At 50.1% G+C, this 26,411-nt stretch overlaps 1 protein-coding gene across 2 annotated transcripts in view; it reads left to right on the plus strand.

Annotated features, from left to right (window-relative positions):
- The first annotated feature begins 22,835 nt into the window (after positions 1 to 22,835).
- Positions 22,836 to 26,411, plus strand: part of MKNK2 (MAPK interacting serine/threonine kinase 2) — a 46,206-nt gene continuing 42,630 nt past the window's right edge. For both annotated transcript variants that reach the window (XM_066574198.1, XM_066574197.1), the window contains exon 1: positions 22,836 to 22,927. The gene's annotated coding sequence lies outside the window, so the exon portion shown is untranslated. The remainder of the gene's footprint in view (positions 22,928 to 26,411) is intronic.

Raw genomic sequence — 26,411 nt, forward strand, 5'->3', positions numbered from 1 at the left:
AGCCTAAAAAGGAAAAACCTCCCTCCTGATCCCAAGGCTTAGGACTAGAAATGAGCGAGCATACTCGCTAAGGACAGTTGCTCAAGCAAGCATTGTCCTTAGCGAGTATGTACCCGCTCGGAAGAAAAGGTTCGGTTGTCGGCGCGGGTGACTGGTGAGTTGCAGCCATGAGCGGGTGGGAGAGAGGGAAAGAGAGAACTTCCCTCCGTTCCTCCCCGCAGCTCCCCGCCCGTCGCCGGCAGCCGAATCTTTGCTCCCGAGCAGGCAGGTACTCGCTAAGGAGAATGCTTGCTCGAGCAATTGCCCTTAGCGAGTATGCTCGCTCATCTCTAGTTAGGACCCTTTTACATGGGGCGAACTTTCGGGTGCGGATCGTCCCAGTGATAATTCTGTGTTTTTACATAGGAACAATCCTCTCTAGTGAATGGACTTGGAGTGGACTGGTCCCCATTCCGGCCCGCCTGCCAGCCAACATGCACAGTGAGTAGGCAGTCATTCATAAGTGAACAACTGCCTGTTTACATGGGCCGATCCGTAAAGACGAACGAGAAGCCAACAAATTCTCGTTTAGTCGGGGGATGCATTTACACTGAATGATGATCGCTGGATGCAGGAATCTGAACGATGTATCGGCTCATGTAAAAGGCTCCTTAGTCTGGATCAACATTCAAAACAAGAATTCTGTAGGTTTACATAAGCATTGGTGTTATTTTGTTCTAAACAAACCTCACGCAGACCTTTTTGAAGCCATCAACCTTAAGTTCTGCGACCAGCCGCTGAGATAGACAATTACACAGATTCACAATCAATGGAGATTGATGGCACACTTCTGTATTCTTGACAACTACACGGATGATTTCTTCCTGTACGATGCCATCTCTCGGACTATGCTATCCGCTGTTCACAGCTTGGCTCGTCCATTTGAGCAGCAGATATGTTTGTAAGAATGAAGCCGTACAATATATCCCCCTAAATAGGAACTCCACCAAACCACAAAATATATTGTATCACAATCCCAGACCTAAATGAATTTTCTGTCTGTCTTCTTCCAAATGACAAGAAAGGGTAGCATTGCACAGACCCGTGTGTAGTGACCGATGCTCTTAATGGCAGGCGCAGCTCTCCATGAAATCAGTGGGACCCAAGGCTGCATTTATAAGCGCTGGCCACTACATAGGGGTCAGAGCAGTGGCCTCTACTCCAACCCTATTTGTATCCTGCCTCTGACAGAGGAGGGCACTGCCTGGAAAACCCTTTATATAGGAGGGTGGGGGGGAAACACATGGTCACCTTCTGTTATCCAGCAGAGATGAGGCTTGTTGGTGGCTTCCAGTACAATGTGTAAGACCACTGGAACTCTCCACAAGAGTGGGGGCGTCCACTAGTGTTACCTATAGGCTGCAGCTTGTGTTCCTAAGCTGGGGAGCTTCAGTGTTTAGTAAATTGAGAATTACAAAAGCAGAGTTCGTTTGTTCTCCTGTAAAGTTTTTGGGATTTAGGGTTTGGATCTTACATTAAAGAGTGACTGTAAAGTGCAAGCTGCAGGAAACGGCCATTGAATCTGGATGCCTCATGGCAACCTAGACTTGTTTCCACTATAATTGATATTGTCAGGTAATGGAGTTAGCAGAAGTTTTCCTTCTTGTTTGGGAGCGCTGCTGGACTGTATTCTTTACTAGAACATTATCAGATCATCTCATGGAGAAAATGCAGTTGCCCGTTCCTAAGCAATCATGACCAAATGGTAAAAGACTAAACCTACGACTTATTGCCCTGGTATACCTCATGATAAAGCTGACTTTAGACGGGCCAACAGATATCTTCCCGACTCCTCCATCTACATGTTTGGCGTGTTATTTATATAGATGGAAGAACAAGTATCGAATCCCAAAATTTGGTGCTGCTCATCTCAACAAACAAAAAACGGACAAGTAAAAATCACACGGTCCCATCTTTCTTCTCTTAAGGGTATGTTCATATGCTGCGAAAATCAGATAGCAGAATTAGCTGTAGAAAATCTCCAGTATTTTACTGTACAGGAAATGTGGGTGAGATTTCTGGAAATATTATCCACATGCCACGGAGAAGGTCAACAGTGTAAATGAACCTGCAGTGTGGATATTGAGTTCACCGCAGTCAATTTATGATGATAATTTTCAATGTAGATTTCACCTCTTCAAATGTCCACCAGTAACACGTTTTCATGTGAACGTACCCTGACGATGAGGTCTGAGAGCTATCTAGCTCTCCCTACAGACTTACATTGTTAGGCTTTATTCCCACGAGCGCATATATGCCGCGTTTTCACGCCTGGGCGCATATACAGTACCCATGTGAAGCATTGCTTTTCAATGCAGCCGTTCACACGGGCGAATATACGGCGCGTAAATATGCCGACAGCGTGAAAAATAGAACATATACGCTCAGCCAAAACATAGTTCTGGAACTATGTTTTGGCCAATATACACCGGCGGGTCCCATAGACTACAATGGAAGCAGGGAAAGAGAAGGGAGGGGGAGGCATTTTGGCAGCGTCCAACGCTGCGAAAAGCTTACAGGTGCCTCTATGTAGGCACTGGAAGGCATCCCGAGGATTTTTGCAGAGCGAGGGTTTTCCGGGGTGCAGCGTATTTTTTTTTTGCTAAAAGCAATGCTCGCGGTTGTATGAATGGACAAGAAAACATTGGCCGTGGTCGCGGAAAAACACCCATTCAGGCGCTTATACAGAGTGGGCATAAAACGTAAAAATGCCATTGCCATTTATGCACTCGTGTGAAAGAGCCCTTCGTGGTAAAAAATAAATATCTACTGTATGGGCAGTTTAAGCCATGATTTCCTGTTGCACTTTAGTCTTTTTGAAGTCTTGTACAAACTTCACAGCTTTGTTGCATCCTCACGTACACTGCCTCCGTCACTACTTTATGGCCTTGTTTATTGACTGATGCCTAGGCCTAGCGATTGGGAGAACTCAGGTGGAGATTATATATTTTCTTAAAGAGGACACCAACATTTATTTGTAGTATTTGGTGTTGCAGAAGGCAGGTTGTGCCGTTAGCACATGGCTTTCTCCAACTATGGCTAGTGGCAGACTACTAGCTACACTTGAATTGAAGGGGAGCCTACTATATGCATTTAGAGGACTTATCGCCTCTCCTGACACTGCTATTAATACTTGTATTGCCCAGAAATTAACAATGCAAATTTTCTTCTACCTGTTGTGCTATTCCTGTTACTTCTGGAATGTATTCAGTTAATTGTCAACTGGTGTGTTATCCTCCTCCTTGACAGAGGGGTGTGTCCTTACAGTCTGATACTCTCAGCACTGATTGGATGTCACCCACCCTCCTACCTGTAACGCCTAATTGACAATTTACTCAGTAATTTCCAGGAGGAATAACTGAGAAACAGCACAAAGCAGAGTTCTAAGAAAAGATACTCCAGAACTGTTATAGAGAATGCTATTATTTACTAAAACATACACGTGAGAGGAGGTGACGGGTTCTCTCTAACGACTGGCTCCACGAATGACCCGTTAGAAGCTATTTCTATTACTATAACGCTTCCCCTCATGCTGTACTCTATTCTTTGTTCCTGCCCTCAGTGGGTTTTCACATTTTGAATAAGCTATTGTAACACTTTTTATTTTAGAACGTGTGCCTATTTTTCTAACTATGCTTTTTCTGCAGTTCAGAATGTATCTGTAGGTTTGTAAGGGTCATTGCACTAGACAAAACCTACCCCTTGAAACAATCAGGAGCAATGTGTCATGTAAAGAAATATTTGGAGGAAAGCCATATAAGGATATTTTAACTAGAGTTCTTGTTGATCTACAAGTTACTGCAAAAGAACAGTGTACAAATAAGCCAGCCCCGTGAAATGCCGGTTTCCCAAGATAGTTGTGGTCTACCCAACAGTCCATTTACATGGGACGACAGTTGTCCAAACGGCTGCACAAGCAGTGACGTCACGGCTAGTTGTTAGCACTCGTGCAGAGCGTTTAGACAGATCCCCGCTGGCTTCTCGCTCAGCTCTTCACATTCTATGTATACACTGAGCGGGGAGCGTTTACACTCAGCAAGATGTCAGCGATTCTTTTTATGCTGGTTGAAGGTAAGTGTCCAACGAACTATAAACGAATAGTGCAGGACGGCTGTGCATTTGGACTCAAAGAATATTGTGCAAATTCGTTCTTTGAAAGAAATGGCCCTTTAAGTCTGGGTTCACACAGGGCGGATTTGCTGCGGTTTTGCCGCGGATTGCTGTTGTATATCCGCACTGCGGCAAAACCGCTGCGTTGGCAGTGCAATGCAGCACAAATGAGTTTTGCAAAAAGCTGTTCTCACAGGACGGATTTTTTTCCGCACAGCCGCAGTGCGGAAATGCAACTGTGGCGCGGTTTTCAAAGATGCAGCATGTCCATTCTTCTGTCTTTTTCGCAGCGCTTTTTTGTCCATAGACCTCTATGGACGCAGCAAAATTCGCACCGAAATACGCGGCAAAAAGTAAAAACCGCTGCGGAAAAAAATGCGGATTTTTCCGCAAGCCAAAATTAACCTTTGAAGCGGTTTTGCTGCAGAAGCATTTCTTCTGCGGCAAAACCGCAGCAAATCCGCCCTGTGTGAACCCAGCCTAAGGGTAATTCTGATCTGCTGTTTGTTTTTGCCTTTGCTGCTTTTTATCTCTACATCATTAAAGCACAACTATGATCAATGACTGTAGCTCACCCTTTACGGACAACTTACCACAGACTTCTCTAGACAAACACAGGAATAAGAAATATCAGTTCCAAACAATTAACGTTTGTCCTGTCGGTTGTAAAGGCCCATTTAGAGACAACGATTATTGCTCAAAATTCGCTCAAGAGCATCTTTTGAGCGATAACCGTTGCGTCGAAACGCGCGGTAAAAATGATAAAGTTGCACCAAGGACTGCAAGAGTAAATCTAGATTTTCATGTACATGTCACAAGGCATATGTACATTGTGCACTATGTCCATTTTGCTCCACATTTCTTTAGTCGAGGCATTGCTATGATTGTTTCTCAAGGTAGAACGTTTAAATTCTTTTATACTTCATAACCCTGTGCAGACCAGAAAGACTATTTAGAAAGTGTTCTAGATTTTTATACCTAACCATGTTTTCTATATAGATGTATTCCATTTCACTTCTAGATTATTACATGTAAGCTTTCGTTGCTGTAGATTATGCAGGGAAAAAAAGCATACTGTGAAAATTCTACATATACTATGTACCATTTTACTAGGAAGTGTAGAGTGAATCATTTGTTAGTTTCTAGAATATGCCACATACTCTGTAGCATGTAGTCTTTTTTTTTTTTTTCTTTTTCACACGACAAGCCATTTGACACAAATGTTGAAAGTTTCTACATGATAAGCTGGCTTTATTGTTATATGTTTAATTTTCCATGTTTCATGCCATAAGCTGTTTTATCCAGTGGATATTGGCAATGTAAACTTTTAATTTCTCTTGTACACTAAACGCTACTTGTTAAATATGTTACCAGAGATGTTTTTGTCTTTTTTTTTCTTAAGTATTTCTGTTTATATCTAAATGTTTACTAATGTAAACCCAGTATTTGTTTCCAGGACTGGTACTCAAAAATGACATTTTATATGGTACTTCAAAAAGGAAATAAAAGCAATTCAAAACAGTTGTGCTGTGTTTGACATCCATTAGAAATGAAGAGTGATTTTATGAGACTTGAATTGGGGCTAGACAACATTTAGTACTTGTTATATAGTGCCTGGCAATCTGTAGCAGTCCTGTTGAAATGAACAGAACGGTAGGGTGCATTTGTGACCATGGCTCCTTCCAAACTGCAAGACCAACATTCTCATCAGGGTGGTGGAGTCGGTAGAAATACACAAATGGTGAGCGGCGATGCTGCCATTATCAGCGTAACCATCCAGTTGCTTTGCCTGCTGAGAAAGTCGCTACAAAGCATTAAGGCCGATGCTTTGCGGATAGAACAGGAGATGGGGAATGACAATATGTCGCTTGATAGCCAGACCACCCTCAGGTCTGTTTCTCAGCACATATTGGAGGTGGCGGGGGAAGTGACTGCTGCCCACACTGCAGAGGGTACCCATGCTACTTCCTTCACATCTGTTCAGCGTGTATAGGCTGAAGAGGAGGAGACAGAGTTATCCTCCTAGTGAGAACAGCAATGTGTTGCGTACTAGGACTCAGGCACACATGGCTGACTTCATGTTAAGCTGCCTTTCCCGTGACCCTCATGTTAGAGACCTTCTGGCCAACACAGATTACTGGGTGTTCACTCTTCTCGACCCACGGTATAAGGAGAACGCTTCCACTCATTCCTAGTCTAGGCTGAGTAGGAGGGAACAGTTTAAAAAGATGGTGAGGGAGTACATAGCCGACCGTACAAACATCCTCCGTGATCCCTCTGCTCCATACAACTATTGGGTGTCAAAGCTGGACACGTGGCACGAACTTGCGCTGTACGCCTTGGAGGTGCTGGCCTGCCCTGCAGCTAGCGTGTTATCAGAGAGGGTGTTTAGTGCTGCTGGGGGTATTATCACGGATAAGCGTATCCGCCTGTCAACTGACAGCGCCGACAGGCTTACACTTATTAAGATGAACAAAGCCTGGATTTTCCCAGACTTTTCTTCTCTACCGGTGGAAAGCAGCCTAACAAGTATCTTTAAGCTGGAATTGGAGAACCATGCACCCTCCATCACCCCAAAAAAGAGTAGAAGTATCTTGGTCTATCCTCCTGATCTTCTTTCTCTGGATCCTCCTAAACCAGCATGTCAGCACACTAAACGGTCAATTCTTCAGAGGGCCAAAAGGCTTTGTAAAAACCTTTTTTTTTTCAGAGAGCTGCCTCCAGGCTCTGTCAAAACATTTTTTTCCGAGGGCCGCCTCCAGGTTCTTGTCCCCCAATTTTGAAGAGGTTCACCACTAGACTTTAGCAAGCGAGCTGGTTCCAGCTTCATATGCCCACAGAGTCCACAAATGTATCCCAGCGTAGTGTCCAGCTATCTGTCACAGAGACAATGAATTGTCCTGGTTTGGCCACTCTAATTTCTTCATAGTACATGCTGGATACCATTAAGCAAGTATGAGCTCTATGTTAAAAAAAAATATTTCAGGGGTTCACCTGCACTCTGGGTAAACAAATCTTTCAGGGGTACATCTATACTCTTGGTTCACAAATACCCTGCACTCTCACTCAAAAAATCTTTCAGGTTCTCACCTGCAATCTTGGTAAAAAAAAATTTTTTAAATGGGTTGTTTTCTTCATTAAAAATGTAGAAGTACTGGCCTCTGAGTCCCCCCTATGCTGGCATTTGTGGCTAATGAAATGCAACGGAGGTGGCATGGGATGGCACTTACAATCATACATTAATTTGTCTGTGATTTGTCAGCTATGAAGCACAATTTTAAAAGGGGCGCACGGAAACGTATCCCTGGAGCACTGGTTAACGAGCCCCTCAGGGAGAGGCAGGGGCTGGGACAGGCGTTAGCTTGCCTATCGGTGGACCACCACCTGAATCCCAATAAGCAAGGTTGAGCTGTCGCTCAAAAAATCCTTCAGGTTTTCACCCGCACTCTTGATAAAATCTTTCAAGAATGCGCCTATATTCTTGGTAAACAAATCCTTTTAGGGTTTCACTTATACTCTTGGTAAACAAATCTTTCAGGGTTTCACCTGCACTCTTGATTAACAAATCTTTCAAGGGTTCACCTGCACTCTGGGTAAAAAAATCTTTTGTTTTAGAATGGGTTGTTGAATTGTGGAGATGTGTGTAGAAGTACTGGCATCTGAGTCCGCTTTATGCCCACGTTTGTGGCTCATGAAATTTTATGACAGAGGTGGCATGGGATTGGAATTATAATCATACCTTAATTTATCAGCAATTCTCATCAGCATTGTGGGCTATCGTCCACAATTTCAAAGCGGGTCACTGCCAGGTCCTGCCAACCCTCTGCAGTGTGAGTCTCCTGGTTCCTCCTCATCCAATACGCACTTATAAATAGACATGAGGGTGGTGTGGCTATCAAGCGAGTGTGTGGCATGAGGACAGCAGAAAGCTGCGCTGGGAAAAATTTCAGTATGCTGTGGACTACTGAGTAGGCAAACGGGTGCGCCTTACCCAGTCTGGGATGGGGACAGCTGAACGCTGCGCTGGGAAATATTTCAGTATGCTGTGGACTACTGAGTAGGCAAAGGGGTGCGCCTTACCCAGTCTGGGATGGGGACAGCTGAACGCTGCGCTGGGAAATATTTCAGTACGCTGGGGACTACTAAGTAGGCGAAGGGGTGCGCCTTACCCCGTCTGGGATGGGGAGAGCTGAACGCTGCGCTAGGAAAAATTTCAGTACGCTGGGGACTACTGAGTAGGCGAAGGAGTGCGCCTTACCTAGTCTAGGATGGGGACAGTTCGACGATGTGCTGGAAAAAATTTCAGTACGCTGTTTATGCAGGCTCGTGCCTGCGTCCTGGGGGGGATTGGACAGCAATGACAGCATGTAACACAGGAGAAGAGGCAGTGGTGTCACCCGCAGGCGGTGATTGGCCTTCGTTCACCTAGTGTGGTGCTTAGCTAAGCTGTGCCAGCACATGTGCCTTGCTGATTATGGTCTGGCCCAACTAAATTGTTAGGGGGGAGGGGGTGACCACCAGGCTCTTGCCCACAATTTGTCCAACCGGAGGTGAGCAGGCTTCTCCTTTCAGTACTTGGCCCAGGTTGGCAGAAGATCTTGAATCCCCCCTTTGTTTCCTCCTAGTGGCATTTTAGCTTGCGCCTTTTCTCTAACCACTTCTTGCCATCCTCATCCACAGTTTCATAGTGGGAGTAATCTGCAGAGTTGGTCTCCTCCTCCCTCTGGCTCCTCCTGTCCTCTTCATCTAACTCGCTGTCCCTCAAAGCCACAGCCACAAGATTCGCTTTGGGAACAGGAGCCATTGACCCACCTGCCACGTGGGCTCCTGCCAGCTCCCTGCTCAGTTTCTCATGACGCCTCTGCTGAGCAGCTGTCTTTTACCGTTTTTTCCCTGGCTCCTGAGCCCCCTCACGTCTGCTGGTCCCCTCTCCCCTGGAGGTCACATCACAACCCCCATCCGTAGGAACTGAAACCATATTGGCAAAAAAGCGCAGACGGCGGCTAAATGGGTTACCGAGGTCACCACACAGGTTACACCTAATCTCCGCACAGGAGGCAGCAAGATAACCCAGACCCCCACACAGAGCGCACTTCAGTCTTCCAAGCGGCGCTCAAGTGTGAGGGGTCACCCACTTGTGGCAGAGCTTCGGCTGCGCCTGGTAAAAGGCCAGGATACGATCCCTACTGAGGAAGGCTGCAGATGGTATGTGAGACACTGAGTTCCCTGAACGCTTAAGTTTGACCATAAACGTCCAGGCCCCGGACCATAGGTCGTGCTCATTCCTGTTCTACTTGGGCATGTCTGTCACTTCACCATATCGACTGAGCCATGTCATAAAGTCATAGTAAGAAAGGGACTCGTTACGGGTCAAAATGGTCATCTTTTTGACCTCACTCTAGCGAAACACAACCTGGACGCCAAAGTCTCGCAAGACGGGCATATTTTTCATCAGCTTGGGGGATGAATAGATTAAAAGAGAAATGGATGGATGGAAAAAGGATAGATGGGTGGATGGATTAAAAGAGGGATGGATGGATGGATGGATGGATTAAAAGAGGGATAGATGGATTAAAAGAGGGATAGATGGATTAAAAGAGGAATAGATGGATTAAAAGAGGGATTGATGGATGGATTAAAAGAGGGATAGATGGATGGATTACAAGAGAGATGGATAGATTAAAAGAAGGATAGATGGATGGATAGAAAGAGGGATAGATGGGTGGATGGATTAAAAGAGGGATAGATGGATGGATTAAAAGAGGGATAGATGGATGGATTACAAGAGAGATGGATGGATGGATGGATTAAAAGAAGGATAGATGGGTGGATGGATAGAAAGAGGGATAGATGGGTGGATGGATAGAAAGAGGGATAGATGGGTGGATGGATAGAAAGAGGGATAGATGGGTGGATGGATAGAAAGAGGGATAGATGGGTGGATGGATTAAAAGAGGGATGGATGGATGGATTAAAAGAGGGATGGATGGATGGATTAAAAGAGGGATGGATGGATTAAAAGAGGGATGGATGGATTAAAAGAGGGATGGATGGATTAAAAGAGGGATGGATGGATTAAAAGAGGGATGGATGGATTAAAAGAGGGATGGATGGATTAAAAGAGGGATGGATGGATGGATTAAAAGAGGGATGGATGGATGGATTAAAAGAGGGATGGATGGATTAAAAGAGGGATGGATGGATGGATTAAAAGAGGGATGGATGGATTAAAAGAGGGATGGATGGATTAAAAGAGGGATGGATGGATGGATTAAAAGAGGGATGGATGGATGGATTAAAAGAGGGATAGATGGATGGATTAAAAGAGGGATAGATGGATGGATTAAAAGAGGGATAGATGGATGGATTAAAAGAGGGATAGATGGATGGATTAATAGAAGGATAGATGGATAGAAAGAGGGATAGATGGGTGGATGGATTAAAAGAGGGATGGATGGATTAAAAGAGGGATGGATGGATTAAAAGAGGGATGGATGGATTAAAAGAGGGATGGATGGATTAAAAGAGGGATGGATGGATTAAAAGAGGGATGGATGGATGGATTAAAAGAGCGATGGATAGATGGATTAAAAGAGCGATGGATGGATGGATTAAAAGAGCGATGGATGGATGGATTAAAAGAGGGATGGATGGATGGATTACAAGAGAGATGGATGGATGGATTAAAAGAAGGATAGATGGATGGATAAAGAGGGATGGATGGATAGAAAGAGGGATGGATGGATAGAAAGAGGGATAGATGGGTGGATGGATTAAAAGAGGGACTGATGGATTAAAAGAGGGATTGATGGATTAAAAGAGGGATAGATGGATGGATTGAAATAGGCATAAATGGATAGATGGATGGGTGGATGGATTAAAAGAGGGATGATAGACGGCCGGAGTGAAAGAGGGATGGACGGCCGGAGTGAAAGAGGGATGGACGGCCGGAGTGAAAGAGGGATGGACGGCCGGAGTGAAAGAGGGATGGACGGCCGGAGTGAAAGAGGGATGGACGGCCGGAGTGAAAGAGGGATGGACGGACGGAGTGAAAGAGGGATGGACGGACGGAGTGAAAGAGGGATGGACGGACGGAGTGAAAGAGGGATGGACGGACGGAGTGAAAGAGGGATGGATTGATTGAAATAGGGATCGTGGACTGAAAGAGGGAGTAAGGATTGATGGATTGAAAGGGATGGATGGATGGATGGATTGATTGATTGAAAGAGGGATGGCTGGACTGAAAGAAAGATGGATGGACTGAAAGAGTAATGGATGGATGGCTGGATTAAAAGAGGAATGGATGGATGGACGAAAGAGGAATGGATGGATGGACGAAAGAGGAATGGATGGACTGAAAGACGAATGGATGGATGGACTGAAAGACTAATGGGTGGATGGACTGAAAGACTGATGGATGGACTGAAAGACTAATGGATGGATGGACTGAAAGACTAATGGATGGATGGACTGAAAGACTAATGGATGGATGGACTGAAAGACTAATGGATGGATGGACTGAAAGACTAATGGATGGATGGACTGAAAGACTAATGGATGGATGGACTGAAAGAGGAATGGATGGATGGACTGAAAGAGGAATGGATGGATGGACTGAAAGAGGAATGGATGGATAGACTGAAAGAGGAATGGATGGACTGAAAAAGATGAATTGAAAGAGGGAGGGAATGTTGGATGGATTCAAAGAATGATGGAAGGATGGATTGATTGAAAGAGGGATGGATAGATTGATTGATTTATTGATTGAAAGACGGATGGATGGATTCTTATTGAAAGAGGGATGGATGGATGGATTGATTGAAAGAGGGATGGATGGATTGAAATAGGAATGAATGGATTGAAAGGGGGATGGATGGATTGAAAGAGGGAGTAAGACCTCCTTCACACGGGCGACAAAGACGCGCGATTTTGTAGCGTTGCTACAATGCTACAAATCACATGTATGAGAAGCCCATGGGTTCCTTCACTCATGAGATGTTTTGTAGCATGCAAACCTCACAGGTCCGGCGATATGCCCGTGACATGCAGGGGTTTGTAGCCCATGTTTCCCTATGGAGCTTTCCTCTCTGTTGAATCGCATCGCACGAAAACGCGGTTTGCATGCGATGCGATGCAACTTTGACAGTAGCAAATGCTAGTGTCAAAGCTATTATCTAAGCCCTAACTGCAAGGAAAAAAAAAAACACACATACCTCACCTTAGACGAGCCGTCAGCCTGGCCGCAGCTTCTCCCCAGGTCCCGGCACCGATCTTCCACTTCTCTTTTGGCCGGGGACTGAAAAATCCCTGGCTGCTGGAAGCGCTGGCTGTGATTGGCTGACACTTAGCCAATCACAGCAAGTACTCGATGAATGGCAGTGATTGAACCAATCACAGCCATTCTTCGAGCACTGGCTGTGATTGGCTAAGTGTCAGCCAATCACAGCCAGCGCTTCCAGCAGTCGGGGATTTTTCAGTCCCCGGCCAGAAGAAGATCAGTGCCGAGACCTGGGAAGAAGCTGCGGCGGCGCCCCGGACAGCGCAGAAAAAGTGATGTATACTTTTTTTTTTCTCCTTTAGTTACAGCTTATTTTCGGAGTAGGGCTTATATTTCAAGCGCCCCCCCACCCCAAAAATCCTCGCACGTGATGCTACAAAGTCACGTGATTTTGTAGCATCACATGCAACTTTGTAGCGCTACAAAATCGCGGTATTGCTGCGATTTTCTCGCAGCGATATCGCACGGTGTAGGGATGCGATATCGCTGCGATTTTCTCGCAGCGATGTGGTGTCGCCCGTGTGAAGGAGGCCTAAGGATTGATGGACTGAAAGAGGGATGAATTGACTGAAAGCGGGATGGTTAGATGGATTGAAAGCGGGATGGATGGATGGATTGAAAGCGGGATGGATGGATGGATTGAAAGCGGGATGGATGGATGGATTGAAAGAGGGATGGATGGATGGATTGAAAGAGGGATGGATGGATGGATTAAAAGAGGGATGGATGGATGGATTGAAAGAGGGATGGATGGATGGATGGATTGAAAGAGGGATGGATGGATGGATTGAAAGAGGGATGGATGGATGGACTGAAAGAGGGATGGATGGATTGACTGAAAGAGGGATGGATGGATGGACTGAAAGAGGGACGGATGGATTGACTGAAAGAGGGACGGATGGATTGACTGAAAGAGGGACGGATGGACTGACTGAAAGAGGGACGGATGGACTGACTGAAAGAGGGACGGATGGACTGACTGAAAGAGGGACGGATGGACTGACTGAAAGAGGGACGGATGGACTGAAAGAGGGACGGACGGACGGCCGGATCGAGAGAGGGACGGACGGATCGAGAGAGGGACGGATCGAGAGAGGGACGGACGGACGGACGGCCCGATCGAGAGAGGGACGGACGGATCGAGAGAGGGACGGACAGCCGGATCGAGAGAGGGACGGACGGCCGGATCGAGAGAGGGACGGACGGCCGGATCGAGAGAGGGACGGACGGCCGGATCGAGAGAGGGACGGACGGCCGGATCGAGAGAGGGACGGACGGCCGGATCGAGAGAGGGACGGACGGCCGGATCGAAAGAGGGACGGACGGCCGGATCGAAAGAGGGACGGACGGCCGGATCGAAAGAGGGACGGACGGCCGGATCGAAAGAGGGACGGACGGCCGGATCGAAAGAGGGACGGACGGCCGGATCGAAAGAGGGATGGGTGGATGGCTGGCTGTACGGAACGACGGAGCACTGTGCCAGGGTGCCGGTGGGCTCCAGTTAGGTATTCATTTTTTTTGTACTGCTGCTAGCGCTGCCGTTTAGCGCTGTTGGAAACGTGGATGGCTAGATTGAAGGAGGGAGGGATGGATGGATGGATGGAAGGAAGGAAACGTGGTACTAAAGTTGTGCTACGTTTTCGGTAGTGCGGCTAATGCAGCCCATTCAATTTAATGGGCGACGCTCACCTGAAAATGGCCAAAGATAAAACATGCATCGCTGTCAAAGTGCAGTGTTTTGACGCTTGTGTGAGCAGCCCCATTGAAATGAATGAGAGCATTGTACAGCGTTTATCGCTGTGCTGAAAAGGCAGCATTAAATGCTGTACAAAAAAGTCTGTGTGAGGAAGGCCTAAGGCCGCCCTTAAAGGTTTTTTTTTTCCAGGGAGAATACTACTGATAACGTATCCTCAGGATAGGTCATCAAGAGTTGATCAGCTGGGGTCTCATTGAAATCAACGTGAGCCATGTCTCGAGTTACAAGCGTCGGCCACTACACAGAGCTCGGCATGAAGACTTCCGCTCCGACCTGTGTATTTGCCGTGCTGACAGCATGCGCCCGCTCAACTGATCGGTCGGGGGCCCGTGCGACTGACCCCAGACGATCAACTATTGATGACCTATACAGAGGACCCATCAGCAGTATTATTTTCCCTGGAAAACCCCCTTAAAGGGTGGCCTTGCACAAGTGCAAGGGCACACTGATTGTCTAATCAGGGTAGAAATCCACGTTAGTGAGGGAGGGCCACATTGTATCCATGTAGAAGGTTTGCAGCAGTACTCAATAGGTATTCCCCACAGGGAGAGGTGGAAAAAATGACAGCTACTAATGTGAGTCTGAGTCTCAAGACTCAAAAGGCAGATCCAGAAATATAGAAGAATAGTAGCTGCATACAATAGTATCATAAATATAATGAAATCTTTATTTTCCCATAGTCTAAAAAGATAGGCTGCGCTTCGGCCCCCAAATAGAGCCTGTTTCAAGGAGGGCCACATTGTATCCTGCTGGCACCAGAGCAAGCTCACAGTCGTCGTGGCAGCCGCACCGCAGGCCAGTCTTGCCACTGTTACACTCCGCCGCACACACAGTACTTAGGGCAACCGCACCTCAGGTCCATCATGTTGCCGCTTCCAGTCCGTCACGCTCACAGTCGTCATGGCAGCCACACCTCAGGCCTGTCATGTCACCATTACAGTCAGTCACGCATACAGTCATCATGGCAGCCGCAGGAGGCCGCACCTCAGGCCCATCATGTCGCTGCTTACAGTCCGTCACGCTCACAGTCATCATGGCAGCTGCACCTCAGACCCATCATGTCGCTGCTTACAGTCTGTCAAGCTCACAGTCGTCATGTCACAGCTACAGTCCGGCGCTCACAGTTGTCATGGCAGCCGCACCTCAGGCCCGTCATGTCGCAGCTACTGTCCATCGCATTCATACTAGTCATGGCAGCTGCACCTCAGCCATGTCATGTCGCTGCTACAGTCCGCTGCGCTCACAGTAGTCATGGCAGCCGCACCTCAGCCCTGTCATATTGCTACTACAGTCTACTGCGCTCACAGTAGTCATGGCAGCTGCAACTCAGGCCTGTCATGTCGCAGCTACTGTCCATCGCATTCATACTAGTCATGGCAGCTGCACCTCAGCCATGTCATGTCGCTGCTACAGTCCGCTGCGCTCACAGTAGTCATGGCAGCCGCACCTCAGGCCCATCATGTCGCCACTACAGTCCGTCGCGCACGCAGTAGTCATGGGAGCCGCACTTCTGGCCCGTCATGTCGCCGCTAGTTACAGTCAGTAGCGCACACAGTAGTCATGTCACCGCTACAGTCAGCCACTGTCAGTGGTCACGGCAACCGCACCTCAGTCCTGTCATGTTGTCGTTACAGTCCGTTGCTCACACAGTAGTCATGGCAGCCGCACCTCAGGTCCGTCATGTTTCCGCTACAGTCCATCACTCACACAGTAGTCATGGCAGCCGCACCCCAGGCCTGTCATGTCGCCTCTACAGTCTGTCGTGCTCACAGTAGTCATGGACCACTGCAGTCCGTCACGCACACAGTAGTCATGCCGCCAATACAGTCTGTCGCGCACACTGTAGTCATGGCTTCCGCATCTCAGGTCCGTCATTTTGCCTCCACAATCCGTCGCACTTACAGTAGTTATGTCGCCGCTACAGTTGTTCACACACGCAGTAGTCATGGCAACCGCATCTCAGGTCCATCATGTCGCCACTATACTCCATCACACACGCAGTAATCATGACAGCCGCAGTAGGCCGCACCTCAAACCCATCATGTCACGCCACAGTAGTCATGGCAGCCGCACCTCAGGCCCGTCATGTCACTGCTACAATCTTCCGCACACGCAGTAGTCATGGCAGCCGCACCTCAGGCCAATCATGTCGCCGCTACAGTCTGTCGTGCGCACACAGTAGTCATGTCAGCACTATAGTCCGCTGCACACACAGCAGTCATGGCAGCTGCACCTCAGGCCCGTCATGTCGTCGCTAGCTACAGTCAGTCGCGTACACAGTAGTCACGTCGCCTCTACAGTCTGCCAGGCACGCTTTGGTCACAGCAATGGCACCTCACTCCTATCATGTTGTCGCTATAGTCTGTCGCTCACACAGTAGTCATGTCACCTCTACAGTCCGTCGTGCACGCAGTAGTCATGTTGCCTCTACAGTCCGTCGGGCACGCAGTAGTCATGTCGCCTCTACAGTCCGTCGCACTCACAGTAGTCATGTCGCCTCTGCAGTCCGTCGCTCACACAGTAGTCATGTCGCCTCTACAGTCCGTCGCTCACACAGTAGTCATGTCGCCTCTACAGTCCGTCGGGCACACAGTAGTCATGTCGCCTCTACAGTCTGTCGGGCACACAGTAGTCATGTTGCCTCTACAGTCCGTCGGGCACACAGTAGTCATGTTGCCTCTACAGTCCGTCGGGCACACAGTAGTCATGTCGCCTCTACAGTTCGTCGCGCTCACAGTAGTCATGTCGCCTCTACAGTCCGTCGCTCACACAGTAGTCATGTCGCCTCTACAGTCCGTCGCTCACACAGTAGTCATGTCGCCTCTACGGTCCGTCGGGCACACAGTAGTCATGTCGCCTCTACAGTCCGTCGCTCACACAGTAGTCATGTCGCCTCTACGGTCCGTCGGGCACACAGTAGTCATGTCGCCTCTACAGTCCGTCGGGCACACAGTAGTCATGTCGCCTCTACGGTCCGTCGCTCACACAGTAGTCATATCGCCTCTACGGTCCGTCGGGCACACAGTAGTCATGTCGCCTCTACAGTCCGTAGGGCACGCAGTAGTCATGTCGCCTCCACAGACTGTCACTCACACGGTAGTCATGTCGCCTCTACAGACTGTCGCTCACACGGTAGTCATGTCGCCTCTACAGACTGTCGCTCACACGGTAGTCATGTCGCCTCTACAGACTGTCGCTCACACGGTAGTCATGTCGCCTCTACAGACTGTCGCTCACACGGTAGTCATGTCGCCTCTACAGACTGTCGCTCACACGGTAGTCATGTCGCCTCTACAGACTGTCGCTCACACAGTAGTCATGTTGGCTCTATAGTCCGTCGGGCACACAGTAGTCATGTCGCCTCTACAGTCCGTCGGGCACACAGTAGTCATGTCGCCTCTACAGTCAGTCGGGCACACAGTAGTCATGTCGCCTCTACAGTCCGTCAGGCACACAGTAGTCATGTCGCCTCTACAGTCCGTCAGGCACACAGTAGTCATGTCGCCTCTACAGTCCGTCAGGCACACAGTAGTCATGTCGCCTCTACAGTCCGTCGCTCACACAGTAGTCATGTCGCCTCTACAGTCCGTCGGGCACACAGTAGTCATGTCGCCTCTACAGTCTGTCGGGCACGCAGTAGTCATGTCGCTTCTACAGTCCATCGCTCACACAGTAGTCATGTCGCCTCTGCAGTCCGTCGGGCGCACAGTAGTCATGTCGCCTCTACGGTCCGTCAGGCGCACAGTAGTCATGTCGCCTCTACAGTCCATCGCTCACACAGTAGTCATGTCGCCTCTACAGTCCGTCGGGCACACAGTAGTCATGTCGCCTCTACAGTCTGTCGCGCTCACAGTAGTCATGTCGCCTCTACAGTCCGTCGGGCACACAGTAGTCATGTCGCCTCTACAGTCCGTCGGGCACACAGTAGTCATGTCGCCTCTACAGTCCGTCACTCACACAGTAGTCATGTTGCCTCTACGGTCCGTCGCTCACACAGTAGTCATGTCGCCTCTACAGTCCGTCGGGCACACAGTAGTCATGTCGCCTCTACAGTCCGTCACTCACACAGTAGTCATGTCGCCTCTACGGTCCGTCGGGCACACAGTAGTCATGTCGCCTCTACGGTCCGTCACTCACACAGTAGTCATGTCGCCTCTACAGTCTGTCCGGCACGCAGTAGTCATGTCGCCTCTAGTCTGTCCGGCACGCAGTAGTCATGTCGCTCTACAGTCCGTCGGGCACACAGTAGTCATGTCGCCTCTACAGTCTGTCGCTCACAGCAGTCATGTTGCCTCTAAAGTCCGTCGTGCACACAGTAATCATGTCACCTCTACAGACTGTGGCCTCTACAGTAGTCATGTCGCCTCTACAGTCCGTCGGGCACACAGTAGTCATGTCTCCTCTACAGACCGTCGCTCACACAGTAGTCATGTCGCCTCTACAGTCCGTCGGGCACACAGTAGTCATGTCGCCTCTACAGTCTGTCACTCACACAGTAGTCATGTCGCCTCTACAGTCCGTCGCTCACACAGTAGTCATGTCGCCTCTACAGTCCGTCGCTCACACAGTAGTCATGTCGCCTCTACAGTCTGTCGCTCACAGCAGTCATGTTGCCTCTAAAGTCCGTCGTGCACACAGTAATCATGTCGCCTCTACAGTAGTCATGTCGCCTCTACAGTCCGTTGGGCACACAGTAGTCATGTCGCCTCTACAGTCCGTCGGGCACACAGTAGTCATGTCTCCTCTACAGACCGTCGCTCACACAGTAGTCATGTCGCCTCTACAGTCTGTCGGGCACACAGTAGTCATGTCTCCTCTACAGACCGTCGCTCACACGGTAGTCATGTCGCCTCTACAGTCCGTCGGGCTCACACAGTAGTCATGTCGCCTCTACAGTCCGTCGGGCACGCAGTAGTCATGTCGCCTCTGCAGTCCGTCGGGCACGCAGTAGTCAAGTCGCCTCTGCAGTCCGTCGGGCACGCAGTAGTCATGTCGCCTCTGCAGTCCGTCGGGCACGCAGTAGTCATGTCGCCTCTACAGTCCGTCGCTCACGCAGTAGTCATGTTGCCTCTACAGTCCGTCGGGCACGCAGTAGTCATGTCGCCTCTACAGTCCGTCGGGCACAAAGTAGTCATGTCGCCTCTACAGTTCGTCGTGCACGAAGTAGTCATGTCGCCTCTACAGTTCGTCGTGCACGCAGTAGTCATGTCGCCTCTACAGTCCGTCGCTCACACAGTAGTCATGTCGCCTCTACGGTCCGTCGGGCACACAGTAGTCATGTCGCCTCTACGGTCCGTCGCTCACACAGTAGTCATGTCTCCTCTACAGTCCGTCGCTCACACAGTAGTCATATCGCCTCTACGGTCCGTCGGGCACACAGTAGTCATGTCGCCTCTACAGTCCGTAGGGCACGCAGTAGTCATGTCGCCTCTACAGACTGTCGCTCACACGGTAGTCATGTCGCCTCTACAGACTGTCGCTCACACGGTAGTCATGTCGCCTCTACAGACTGTCGCTCACACGGTAGTCATGTCGCCTCTACAGACTGTCGCTCACACGGTAGTCATGTCGCCTCTACAGACTGTCGCTCACACAGTAGTCATGTTGGCTCTATAGTCCGTCGGGCACACAGTAGTCATGTCGCCTCTACAGTCCGTCGGGCACACAGTAGTCATGTCGCCTCTACAGTCCGTCGGGCACACAGTAGTCATGTCGCCTCTACAGTCCGTCGGGCACACAGTAGTCATGTCGCCTCTACAGTCCGTCGGGCACACAGTAGTCATGTCGCCTCTACAGTCCGTCAGGCACACAGTACTCATGTCGCCTCTGCAGTCCGGCGCTCACACAGTAGTCATGTCGCCTCTACAGTCCGTCGGGCACACAGTAGTCATGTCGCCTCTACAGTCCGTCGGGCACGCAGTAGTCATGTCGCTTCTACAGTCCATCGCTCACACAGTAGTCATGTCGCCTCTGCAGTCCGTCGGGCGCACAGTAGTCATGTCGCCTCTGCAGTCCGTCGGGCGCACAGTAGTCATGTCGCCTCAATGGTCCGTCAGGCGCACAGTAGTCATGTCGCCTCTACAGTCCATCGCTCACACAGTAGTCATGTCGCCGCTACAGTCCGTCGGGTACACAGTAGTCATGTCGCCTCTACAGTCCGTCGGGCACACAGCAGTCATGTCGCCTCTACAGTCCGTCGGGCACACAGCAGTCATGTCGCCTCTACAGTCCGTCGGGCACACAGCAGTCATGTCGCCTCTACAGACCGTCGGGCACACAGTAGTCATGTCGCCTCTACAGTCCGTCGGGCACACAGTAGTCATGTCGCCTCTACAGTCCGTCGCTCACACAGTAGTCATGTCGCCTCTACGGTCCGTCGGGCACACAGTAGTCATGTCGCCTCTACAGTCCGTCGGGCACACAGTAGTCATGTCGCCTCTACGGTCCGTCGCTCACACAGTAGTCATATCGCCTCTACGTTCCGTCGGGCACACAGTAGTCATGTCGCCTCTACAGTCCGTAGGGCACGCAGTAGTCATGTCGCCTCCACAGACTGTCACTCACACGGTAGTCATGTCGCCTCTACAGACTGTCGCTCACACGGTAGTCATGTCGCCTCTACAGACTGTCGCTCACACGGTAGTCATGTCGCCTCTACAGACTGTCGCTCACACGGTAGTCATGTCGCCTCTACAGACTGTCGCTCACACGGTAGTCATGTCGCCTCTACAGACTGTCGCTCACACGGTAGTCATGTCGCCTCTACAGACTGTCGCTCACACGGTAGTCATGTCGCCTCTACAGACTGTCGCTCACACGGTAGTCATGTCGCCTCTACAGACTGTCGCTCACACAGTAGTCATGTTGGCTCTACAGTCCGTCGCTCACACAGTAGTCATGTCGCCTCTACAGTCCGTCGGGCACGCAGTAGTCATGTCGCCTCTACAGTCCGTCGGGCACACAGTAGTCATGTCGCCTCTACAGTCCGTCGGGCACACGGTAGTCATGTCGCCTCTACAGTCCGTCGCTCACACGGTAGTCATGTCGCCTCTACAGACTGTCGCTCACACGGTAGTCATGTCGCCTCTACAGACTGTCGCTCACACGGTAGTCATGTCGCCTCTACAGACTGTCGCTCACACGGTAGTCATGTCGCCTCTACAGACTGTCGCTCACACGGTAGTCATGTCGCCTCTACAGACTGTCGCTCACACGGTAGTCATGTCGCCTCTACAGACTGTCGCTCACACGGTAGTCATGTCGCCTCTACAGACTGTCGCTCACACAGTAGTCATGTCGGCTCTACAGTCCGTCGCTCACACAGTAGTCATGTCGCCTCTACAGTCCGTCGGGCACGCAGTAGTCATGTCGCCTCTACAGTCCGTCGGGCACACAGTAGTCATGTCGCCTCTACAGTCCGTCGGGCACACAGTAGTCATGTCGCCTCTACAGTCCGTCGGGCACACAGTAGTCATGTCGCCTCTACAGTCCGTCGGGCACACAGTAGTCATGTCGCCTCTACAGTCCGTCGGGCACACAGTAGTCATGTCGCCTCTACAGTCCGTCGGGCACACAGTAGTCATGTCGCCTCTACAGTCCGTCGGGCACACAGTAGTCATGTCGCCTCTACAGTCCGTCGGGCACACAGTAGTCATGTCGCCTCTGCAGTCCGTCGGGCACACAGTAGTCATGTCGCCTCTACAGTCCGTCGGGCACGCAGTAGTCATGTCGCCTCTACAGTCCGTCGGGCACACAGTAGTCATGTCGCCTCTACAGTCCGTCCGGCACGCAGTAGTCATGTCGCCTCTACAGTCCGTCGGGCACGCAGTAGTCATGTCGCCTCTACAGTCCGTCGGGCACACAGTAGTCATGTCGCCTCTGCAGTCCGTCGCTCACACAGTAATCATGTCGCCTCTACAGTCCGTCGGGCACGCAGTAGTCATGTCGCCTCTACAGTCCGTCAGGCACGCAGTAGTCATGTCGCCTCTACAGTCCGTCGGGCACGCAGTAGTCATGTCGCCTCTACAGTCCGTCGGGCACGCAGTAGTCATGTCGCCTCTACAGTCCGTCGGGCACACAGTAGTCATGTCGCCTCTACAGTCCGTCGGGCACACAGTAGTCATGTCGCCTCTACAGTCCGTCGGGCACGCAGTAGTCATGTCGCCTCTACAGTCCGTCGGGCACACAGTAGTCATGTCGCCTCTACAGTCCGTCGGGCACGCAGTAGTCATGTCGCCTCTACAGTCCGTCGGGCACGCAGTAGTCATGTCGCCTCTACAGTCCGTCGGGCACACAGTAGTCATGTCGCCTCTACAGTCCGTCGGGCACGCAGTAGTCATGTCGCCTCTACAGTCCGCTGCGCACGCAGTAGTCATCTCGCTCGTACAGTCCATCGCGAACGCAGTGGTCATGGCAGCCGCTACAGTCCGTCGCGCACGCAGCGCTCTGAGTGACGCAATGTTTTCCTGTCCGGAGGGGAGGAGCTCCAGGTTGGCTAGAACTGGTCTCGGGGAAGAACAGCAGTGATTCGCTACAGACACTGAGGAGGACGGCGGGGCATCACATGACCACCAACCTCCACCTACAGCAATGTCAGTTCGACGTCACGTGAGCATCGGCCCCGCCCCTCCTCTGGGTTTATATAAGGGCAGCGGACGGGGCAGTGCGTCAGCTCTCTCATGTCACCAGCGGCGTTTGTCTCCGAGGCTGCTAGCGGTGCCCCGGCCACTGCAGAGCCCGTGCAGGTAGGTGGGCCGCTGGGTCTCTGCTGTTGGGTGCCCGCTGTAAACTTGTTTCTATCTGACAGTTCGGCAGTGCACGGCGCGCTCCCCGCAGTAGAGGTGGGATGTGCGCAGGCGCCGAGTGGGGTGTAATCAGGGGGAGTGCGGGCGGATGGGCCGCTGACTGCCCCGTGTCCTCGCTGATGACTCGAGCGGCGCGGCCTTCACGGACTGGTCTCCCCGCTGCTCCCCGCCCAGCTGTTTTGTGCCGCGCACTGTTTACCTCAGGTCCATGTCAGTTGTCCACGTGAGGCCTAAACATGGCGGCCGTGTGGTCGGAGGATCTCCCCCTGGTGGGCCGTGTATCAAATATATGTATTAGGACAAGTGCTAAGGGTGCACTGTGTAGTCATGTCTGGTCACTTATGTATTAGGATGAGTACTAAGCGTGCAATGTGTAGTCATGTCTGGGTCCCCTATATATTAGGACAATTACTAAGGGTGCCCTGTGTAGTCATGTCTGGGTCCCCTATATATTAGGACAATTACTAAGGGTGCCCTGTGTAGTCATGTCTGGGTCCCCTATAGATTAGGATAAGTACTAAGGGTGCCCTCTGTAGTCATGTCTGGTCCATATATATTAGGGCAAGTACTAAGGGTGCAATGTGTAGCCATGTCTGGGTCCCCTATATTAGGACAAGTACTAAGGGTGCCCTGTGTAGTCATGTCTGGGTCCCCTATACATTAGGACAAGTACTAAGGGTGCCCTGTGTAGTCATGTCTGGGTCCCCTATACATTAGGACAAGTACTAAGGGTGCCCTGTGTAGTCATGTCTGGGTCCCCTATACATTAGGACAAGTACTAAGGGTGCCCTGTGTAGTCATGTCTGGGTCCCCTATACATTAGGACAAGTACTAAGGGTGCCCTGTGTAGTCATGTCTGGGTCCCCTATACATTAGGACAAGTACTAAGGGTGCCCTGTGTAGTCATGTCTGGGTCCCCTATACATTAGGACAAGTATTAAGGGTGCCCTGTGTAGCCATGTCTGGGTCCCTATATATTAGGACAAGTACTAAGGGTACCCTGTGTAGTCATGTCTGGGTCCCCTATACATTAAGATAAGTACTAAGGGTGCCCTGTGTAGCCATGTCTGGGTCCCCTATATATTAGGACAAATAATAAGGGTGTACTGTGTAGCCATGTCTGGGTCCCCTATAGATTAGGACAATTACTAAGGGTGCACTGTGTAGTCATGTCTGGGTCCCCTATATATTAGGACAAGTACTAAGGCTGCCCTGTGTAGCCATGTCTGGGTCCCCTATAGATTAGGACAATTACTAAGGGTGCACTGTGTAGTCATGTCTGAGTCCGCTATATGTCAGGACAAGTACTAAGGGTGCCTTGTGTAGTCATGTCTGGGTCCCCTATATGTTAGGACGATTACTAAGAGTGCCCTGTGTAGTCATGTCTGGGTCCCCTATATATTAGGATAAGTACTAAGGGTGCCCTCTGTAGTCATGTCTGGTCCATATATATTAGGGCAAGTACTAAGGGTGCAATGTGTAGCCATGTCTGGGTCCCCTATATTAGGACAAGTACTAAGGGTGCCCTGTGTAGTCAGGTCTGGGTCCCTGTATATTAGGACAAGCACTAAGGCCTCATGTCCACGGGGAATATCAGACCCGCTACGGATTATCCATGGAGAATCCGTAGCGGGTCCCTCCTGCCCCGCGGACATGAGGGCTGAAAATAAGAATAAACTTACCTCTCGCCCGCTCCGGATCTTCCCTTCGCCGCGGCGTCATCTTCTTAGCGTCGCAGTCGGATCTTCTTTCTTCGGCCCGGCAGATGCGCAGGATGACGTCGGTGACGTGCCCCGTACATGCGCCGGCCCGAAGAAAAAAAGATCCGGCTGCGACGGAAAGAAGATGGCGCCGCAGCGAAGAGAAGAATCGGAGCGGGTGAGTAAATTCTGATTTTTGGTCTCTCGCGGATTCGGACGGCTTCCATAGGCTTCAATAGAAGCCCGCGGGAGACCCGCACGAAAATGGAGCATGGTCCAGATTTTTTCATGCTCCATTTAAAAAAAAATAAATCATTTTTATTGACCATCCGCAGGTATTTATCTACCCGCGGGTGGTCAATGCATCCCTATAGGGTGCGGATCCGCGCGCGGGAGAAGAGTTAAAATCCGCTGCGGATTTTAATTCTTCCTCTGCCCGTGGACATGAGGCCTAAGGGTGCACTGTGTAGCCATGTCTGGGTCCCCTGTATATTAGGATAAGTACTAAGGGTGCCCTGTGTAGTCATGTCTGGGTCTCGTATACCTTAGGACAAGTACTAAGGGTGCCCTGGGTAGTCATGTCTGATCCCCTATATATTAGGACAAGTACTAAGGGTGCACTGTGTAGTCATGTCTGGGTCCTCTATATATTAGGACAAGTACTAATGGTGCCCTGTGTAGTCATGTCTGGGTCCCCTATACATTAGGACATGTACTAAGGGTGCCCTGTGTAGCCATGTCTGGGTCTCCTATATATTAGGACAAGTACTAAGGGTGCACTGTGTAGCCGTGTCTGGGTCCCCTATATATCAGGACATGTACTAAGGGTGCACTGTGTAGTCATGTCTGGGTCCCCTATATATCAGGACATGTACTAAGGGTGCACTGTGTAGTCATGTCTGGGTCCTCTATATATTAGGACAAGTACTAAGGGTGCCCTGTGTAGCCATGTCTGGGTCCCCTATATATTAGGGCAAGGACTAAGGGTCCCTGTGTAGTCATGTCGGGGTCCCTATATATTAGGACAAGTACTAAGGGTGCCCTGTGTAGCCATGTCTGGGTCTCCTATATATTAGGACAAGTACTAAGGGTGAACTGTGTAGCCATGTCTGGGTCCCCTATACATTAGGACATGTACTAAGGGTGCCCTGTGTAGTCATGTCTGGGTCCTCTATATATTAGGACAAGTACTAAGGGAGCTCTGTGTAGCCATGTCTGGGTCCCCTATATATTAGGACAAGGACTAAGGGTGCCCTGTGTAGCCATGTCTGGGTCTCCTATATATTAGGACACGTACTAAGGGTGCACTGTGTAGCCGTGTCTGGGTCCCCTATATATCAGGACATGTACTAAGGGTGCACTGTGTAGTCATGTCTGGGTCCCCTATATATCAGGACATGTACTAAGGGTGCACTGTGTAGTCATGTCTGGGTCCTCTATATATTAGGACAAGTACTAAGGGTGCCCTGTGTAGCCATGTCTGGGTCCCCTATATATTAGGCCAAGGACTAAGGGTCCCTGTGTAGTCATGTCGGGGTCCCTATATATTAGGACAAGTACTAAGGGTGCCCTGTGTAGCCATGTCTGGGTCTCCTATATATTAGGACAAGTACTAAGGGTGCACTGTGTAGCCATGTCTGGGTCCCCTATACATTAGGACATGTACTAAGGGTGCCCTGTGTAGTCATGTCTGGGTCCTCTATATATTAGGACAAGTACTAAGG

Source organism: Eleutherodactylus coqui, chromosome 7 (genome assembly GCF_035609145.1).
Source record: "Eleutherodactylus coqui strain aEleCoq1 chromosome 7, aEleCoq1.hap1, whole genome shotgun sequence".
Classification (NCBI taxonomy): domain Eukaryota; kingdom Metazoa; phylum Chordata; class Amphibia; order Anura; family Eleutherodactylidae; genus Eleutherodactylus; species Eleutherodactylus coqui.